This window comes from Schistocerca piceifrons, chromosome 5 (assembly GCF_021461385.2).
Source record: "Schistocerca piceifrons isolate TAMUIC-IGC-003096 chromosome 5, iqSchPice1.1, whole genome shotgun sequence".
NCBI lineage: Eukaryota > Metazoa > Arthropoda > Insecta > Orthoptera > Acrididae > Schistocerca > Schistocerca piceifrons.
Genome location: NC_060142.1, coordinates 521,245,820 through 521,253,367, shown reverse-complemented (window position 1 = coordinate 521,253,367; position 7,548 = coordinate 521,245,820). Strand labels below are relative to the sequence as shown.

At 44.2% G+C, this 7,548-nt stretch overlaps 1 pseudogene; it reads left to right on the top strand.

Annotated features, from left to right (window-relative positions):
* The first annotated feature begins 6,895 nt into the window (after positions 1 to 6,895).
* Positions 6,896 to 7,013, top strand: LOC124799621 (annotated as a pseudogene).
* The last annotated feature ends 535 nt before the right edge of the window (positions 7,014 to 7,548 follow it).

Here is a 7,548-nt window from a genome sequence, read left to right as displayed (position 1 = left end):
CAGATACTGCAACAGCCAGTCAGGATCTGGGTTCCCAGCGCCATAGAGCGGTTGCTGAGAGGTGTAGTTTGGACTTCCAGTCCACCTCTAATGAAGTTTACAACTGCCAATTTTCCATGTGGGAACTGGATTCTGCATTGTCTACGGCTCGTGACACATTCCCTGGTCACGACAGTATCAATTACAGTATGCTACAGCACCTCACAAGACGCAACAAAGATATCCTCCTCACGCTTTTTAATGCCGTTTTGGCGTCAGGTCGCTTTCCTGACTCGTGGCGTGAAACAGTTTTAATTCTTCTTGTAAAACCTGGGAAATACCGCACATGCCCAGGTAGTTACCATACTGTTGCATGGGAAAGATCTCGGAGCGGATGGCCGACCGAGGCCTTGTCTGGATCTTAGAATCCTGGCAACTTCTTAGTCACTTTCAGTGTGAGTTCAGGAGGTTTCGTTCCACGTTTGATAACCTTGCCCTCCTGGGGGCGGCTATACAACAAGCTTTCCTACGCCATCATCACCTTCTAGGTGTATTTTTTGACATCGCGAAGGCCAACGATACTACTTGGAGGAGTCTCATCCTGGAGCAGCTTCACGAATGAGGTTTTCGTGGTTGTCTTCCCATTTTTATTCAGTCTTTCCTCTCGCCACGATATTTTAGACACCGAGTTGGTGACGTCCTGTGAGATCGCTTTGAGCAGGAGAACTGTGTCCCTCAAGGTAGCGTTTTCAATGTGACTGTGTTTGCCATAGCTATTACTAGTATTACATCTGCAGTGCAAAGTCCTGTTCAGTGTTCTTTGTTTGTGGATGACTTCTCTGTGTTTTTCTCCTCTTCCAGCCTTGCCACGACAACACGTCAGTTGCAGCTTGCAGCTCACTCATCGACATGGAGAAGTCCATGTGTGTTCTTTTTCATCGTTCTCATTCGATTTTAACCTTTCCTGAGTTGAGGATGAGGGACACTGTCTACTTTTAAAGACACAGTGAGCTTCTGGGGCTCATTTTTGATTCAAAGCTTACGTGGTTACCACATCTTAGAGACCTGGAACAATTGTCACTTAAGGCTTTAAGTATTTTAAAATGTCTTAGCCACAGTATACGGGGAGCAGACAGGACTTGTTGCTCCATTTGTGCGATCTCGTCTCGATTATGGGTGCACAGTGTATGGGTCTGTAAGACCTTCTTATTTAAAGATGTTGGCCGTTGTGCACCATGAAGGGATTAGGTTGACCACTGGGGCATTCAGAACAAGCCCCATACCAATCCTCTGTGCAGAGGCCGGTGAACCGCCCCTTCATATGCGGCAACGGTTAATTACGGCGCGCCAAGCGTGTAAAACTATGTCCACACCACACACACCTGCATCCCATACCATTGCTCAAGTTCCTCGGCACGGTTTTTATATAACCGGCAACGAGCAACGTGGCCCTATGGGATTCGCGCACACGACTGCCTTTTTGAGAGGGATAAGGCTGATCTTAATGTTTTACGTCGAGGTTGGAGTAGATTTCCACCTTGACTCCTCCAGAGACCCAGACTTATTTTAGATCTGACTAATTTTAAGAAAGATAGTACGCCAGATTTTAAATTCCAATCTCTGTTTTTTAACATTTTAGAAGTGCATCACGGTTTTACCATCGTTTACACTAATGGCTCCAAGCAAGGGAATTTCCTTGACTGTTCTGTAGTGTTCCCTGGTCATGTCACCAGGATTCGCCTGCCTGTTGAATATACCGTTTTCGCAGCGGAGCTTCACACGGTCCTGAAGGCACTGGAGCAGATGAATCGTATTCGGGGCAATCGGTTTCTCATCTGCTCCGATTCCCTTAGTGCGGTACAATCGTTACAGAATCTGTACCCAGCTGAGGAGTTGGTCCAGCTGATATATGACCAACTGCACTTGCTCCAACGGCGGGGTAAGCAGGTGTCATTCTGCTGGGTGCCAAGTCATGTAGGAAAACGGGGCAATGAAAAGGCCGATCGGGCTGCCAAGGAGGCCTACAAAGAGTAGGATGTGGCACAGTTTCCTATTCCATTGCAATCTGTCATTTCTGCACTCCACAGGAAGTGCATGCAGTTGTGGGAGGAATAATGGCTGGTGGTGGTGGCCAATAAGCTGCGATTGGTGAAGTCAACAACTCAGCCGTGGCGTTCCTCCTGCCGGTTGCTCAGGCGGGAAGAAGTGACCCTCACGCGTCTTCGGATTGGGCACTGTCCTCTCACACATAGCTTTCTCTTGCGGTGAGATGATCCGCCGTTTTGTGATGCTTGTGGTGTACAAATCTCTGTCCACTACACTTTAACGGAATGAATTTTATACCTGATGCAAGGGCAGAAGCAAAAATTTGTGGGGATCTGCCCTCTATTTTAGCTGATGATGAGACAAGTGTAACTAGGGTTTTAAAGTTTGGCAATGTGTCTGGACTCTGGCCTAAACTTTTAGACTGGAGGTTTTAGTGTATTGCACAGTGGCTGGCTCCTTCCTTTTTTTCTTGCGATCTACTTGCCACTACCATCTGCTATATTGTGTTAGCTTCTTCCACCAATTTCTTCCTGTGTTGTCCATGTTTTACTGCTGACGCTATGCTTCGTCCCATGCTTCGGTGTGGGTACATAGTTTTACAACCTTTGTTATCCGTGTTTTAGGTCTGTTTTATCTTAATATTCTGGGTATTTTCTTGACACCCGTATCAATCTGTTTTTGAGCGGGCGCTGAAGACCTTGCCGTCTTGCGCCCTTACAATCCTCTCCATCCATCCATTCAGGCATCTGATGGCACGTAACTGATGACGTGTTGAGTGCACCTTTCGAAGTTCGGCAGTGGCGTTGGTGGGCTGCTGTTCGCTAGTTATTAATGTTTAACGTATCTTGCACGATCGAGCAAGACGACACACTGGTGATACATAGGTGCACCATAAAGAAGAAGACAGCGCATATAAGAAAGAAGACATACTTCACCGATAAAAAACATGTGGTTTACAACTTAAAAATAAATCATATACTCTGAAGCACCAAAGAAACTGGTATAGAGATGCGATTTAAATTCAGAGATATGTAAACAGGCAACGCCTGTATAAGACAACAAGTGTCTGGCCCAGTTGTTGCTGTTACAATGGCAGGTTAAATGGTTCAAATGGCTCTGAGCACTATCGGACGCAACATCTGAGGTCATCAGTCCCCTAGAGCTTAGAACTACTTAAATCTAACTAATCTAAGGACATCACACACAACCACGCCCGAGGCAGGATTCGAGCCTCCGACCGTAGCGGTCGCACGGTTCCAAACTGAAGCGCCTAGAACCGCACGGCCACATAGCCGGCAATGGCAGGTTATCAAGGTTTAAGTGAGTTTGAACGTGTTGTTAAAGTCGGCGTATGAGCGATGGGACACAGCATCTCTGAGGTAGCGATGAAGTTGGGATATTACCTTACGGCCATTTCACAAGTGTACCGTGAATATTAGAAATCCGAAACACATCAAATCTCCGACATCGCTGCGGCTGGAAAAAAGATGCTGCAAAGAACGGGACCAACGCCTACTGAAGAGAATATTTCAACGTGACAGAAGGGCATCCCTTGCTGCAGATTTCAGTGCTGGACCACCTTGAGATACTTTCACGACTTTCACTTAGCAACTGATATGTATGTTGCAATAGGACAAATCAAACATTCTACTTCGTGTTCGTTTCTTCCTTTTTTGAAGTATTTGTATTTCCCCATAAGCACATCGTTAAACGCTGTCTTTCTTTTTGACATTTTTTTACTTAATTTCTTAATTTAATTTCATGCAAAATACACAGCACTGTCTCAATCTGCAAGGCCAGAAGAAGCAACAACAAAGAACATAATGCGGAAGACAGAACATACCGGTTAATTACAGAATAGAGAACTTCCTAACGATGTCGCCAACGACACAAAAATAAACGTACCAAATCAAAAATAGATTTTTTGTCAAAAGTACTACAGTTGTATTTACTTGATGATTAATCACAGCGACAGCTGATTTCCTTTGTTACAAGCTCAAATTTTTTCTCGGAGCCCAAAAAGTGGACACTTTGTAGATTTTCATTAAATCCGCACGGACATATTTTATTTCCTCAAAAAGAGGACATGTCCGGGAAAAAGAGGACGTACGATAACCCTAATAACACAGATAATTCTCATTTGGGAGGACGACACATCAAATCGCCGTCCAGTCATGCACCTTTAGCCTTCCGTAATTTCCTCAACTCGCTTAAGGTGAATGCTGGCGTGGTTCCTCACGAATACCACAGCCGATTTCCTTCCCGGTCCTTCTCTAATCCGAAACTGTGCTGTGTCTGCTGTAACGTCGATCTCGACGGGATGTCAAACCCTAATTTACCATTCTTCCTTTCCATTTCAAAGCTTCCACCCTCTCATTAGGAATACACTCTGGCAATACATCTATGTTCGGTTTTCATTGTCGTTAGTACTTATTGCAGGAAGTTTCTCAGGATAACAAAAATTTTCTTTGATATCCGTGGAATTCTCGTAAGTGGTTGGTGGAGTTAGGGAGAGAGACAGAGACCAAGTGTGCAGGGAGAGATACGTGGCGACAACGAGAATACTCTGAGCAGGCATAGAGGAAGAAAATCAGAGGAAGAAGACGAAATTTAGAAAGTTCTTATAAATTTAGATATGATTTATGGTTCTCAAGCAAATTTATTCATGTAAAATGTAGGCATAAAAAAGTCACTGGAATCGTTTAAATTGTTTTTTTTTTTGTCTGTTACTACTTCTGAACATTTCAGTATTGCATTTTTTTTCATTTTTCTGCAGTTCCTCGTGCATGTGGGAGTTCTGAACTTCGCAATTACTACGATCTGGCTACCGCTTGTGATGTTCCTGACGGCAAGAGCAGACATTATTGCAATCCTGGTAAGTAATCGTCATAACAGTTGCGAAAAATATCGTTCTCGAGCGAAAGTACAGAAACAGAATTAATCTCCCATAAATTTTAGGTGTGACTATCGTTACTTAGCATGAGTTTTAAAGTGGACTCTAATAGAGCCCTGGTATCCATGGCACTTAATTCTAGCTAATACCTTCTGTGAGTTCAATTGGCAGCTTGACTAGTGTGGCTCATAAATAACCCTAAAACAAAAAACAAAAAAACCAAAAAAAAATACTCACCACGGAGGAATTATCGAAATTGGATGGAAATCGGTAGATGTGATGTACATGTACAGACAAAACATTATTTACAATCTCAGAAAAATTGAATTATTTATTCAAAAGAAAGAGCTTCACAAATTGAGCAAGACAATAACACGTTGGCCCACCTCTGACCCTTATGCGAGCAGTTATTCAGCTGGACATTGAGTGATAGTGTTGTAGGATGTCCTCCTGAGGGATATCGTGATTAGATTAGATTAGTACTTGTTCCATAGATCATGAATACGACACTTCGTAATGATGTGGAACGTGTCAGGTTAATAAAAGGTGTATACACAAGATATTGCATTACACAAAATATTACATGACACTCAATTTTTTGTGGGGTTGGGAAATTACCCACTTACTATATCCAAAAATTTATCTTTTAATTTCCTTTTAAACGCTATATGGCTATCTGTCAGACTTTTGATGATATTAGGTACGTGATCAAAGACTTTTGTGGCAGCATAATTTGCCTCCTTCTGAGTCAAGTGAAGATTTCTAGCTCTTTAAATAAGTGTCTGCAGGATGATCTTGGATGAGCTCCAGCAATTATTCGGATTACACGCTTTTGTGCAATAAACACTCTTTTACTCAATGATGAGTTGCCCCAGAATACGATGCCATACGAAAGCAGAGAATGAAAATAGGCGTGGTAAGCTAATTTACTGAGATGTATATTGCCAAAATTCACAATGACCCTAATATTGTGTCCAATTGGCGCGTTAGATCGTCTGGTAGGAAGGCCCTACCCATAATGCTCCAAACGTTCCCAACTGAGGAGAGATCTCGCGACCTTACTCGACAAGATAGGATTGGCAATAGTGAGGACAAGCAGTAGAAACTGCCATCGGGTGTGGATGGACAATATCTTGCTGAAATATAAACCAGAATGCCTTGCCATGAAGGTCAACAAAATGGGGCGTAGAATATGTCGACGCACGGCTGTGCTGCAAGGGTACCGCAGCTGACAACCAAAGGGGTCCTGCTATGAAATTAAATGGCACCCCAGACCACCACTCCTGGTTGTCGGGCCATATGGTGGGTGACGCTTAGTTTGGTATACCACCACTGTCTGGGGCGTCTCCAGTTACGACTTCGGCCCGTTATGACTTCAAGTGGAGTAGAATTGTTTAGACTTGTATGGAGACATCTCGACATCTCGGACAACAGTGAGTTACCATTTCGATTGTCGCCCGCCATTCAGCCTGACAACCAGGAGCGCTGGTCTGAAGCGCCGTTTCGTTTCATACCAGGACTCCTTTACTTGTCATCCGCGCCACTCTTGCAGCACAATGGTACGTCGACAATATTCTATGCTCCCTTTTGTTGTCCTTCATGGTAAGTCATCCTGGGCTTACTTTTCAACAAGATAATGCCTGCCCGCACACAGTGAAAGTTTCTACTGCTTTTCTTGGTGCTTGCCAAACCATACCTTGACCAGCAAGATCGCAGGTTCTCTCCTCAGCTGAGAACATTTGGAGTATTATGTATAGGACACTCTAACCGGATCGGGATTTAGACGATCTTGGACATGATTTGGCGTGAAATCCCTCAAGAGCACATCCAACAACTCTATCAGTAAATGTCTAACTGAATAACTGCTTGCATAGGGGCCCGCCGTGGATCATCGCGTTATTTGTCAAACTATTTGTCGTGAATAAATCATACTTTTTTTGTGCAATTGTAATTATTTGTTTGTCTGGTCATGTACATGGCAACGGCCTTGCCGCAGTGGATACGTCGGTTCCCATTAGATCACCGAAGTTAAGTGCTGTTGGGCGTGGCTGGCACTTGGGTGGGTGACCATCCAGGCCGCCATGCGCTGTTGCCATTTTTTGTGGTGCACTCAACCTCGTGATGCCAGTTGAGGAGCTATTCGACCGAATAGTAGCGGCTCTGGTCAAAGAAAACCATCATAACGACCAGGAGAGCGGTGTGCTGACCACACTCCCCCCATATCCGCATCCTCATCTGAGGATGACACGGCGGTCGGATGGTCCCGATGGGCCACTTGTGGCCTGAAGACGGATTGCTGGTCATGTACATCATATCTATCGATTTCTGTCCCTTTCGGACAATTCCTTAATGGTGCGTATTTTTTTTTTTTTGTGTATGTGTCTCAGAGTGTATCTTACAGTACTTCCCACAATTCATCGCATATACATGCACTGACAAGTGAATTAACCGACATGTCATGTCGAGACCTTCCGTACGTCTTTTGTGAGTCGTAACAAACAAACGACTGAAAAGACATATTGGTAAGACAATGGACTTATTTCCGGGGGGAAGGGGGTTTAAATATCCGTCCGGCAGCCAGATTTAGGTTATCCGTGATTTCCGTTAATCACCTAAGGCAAACGCCGGTT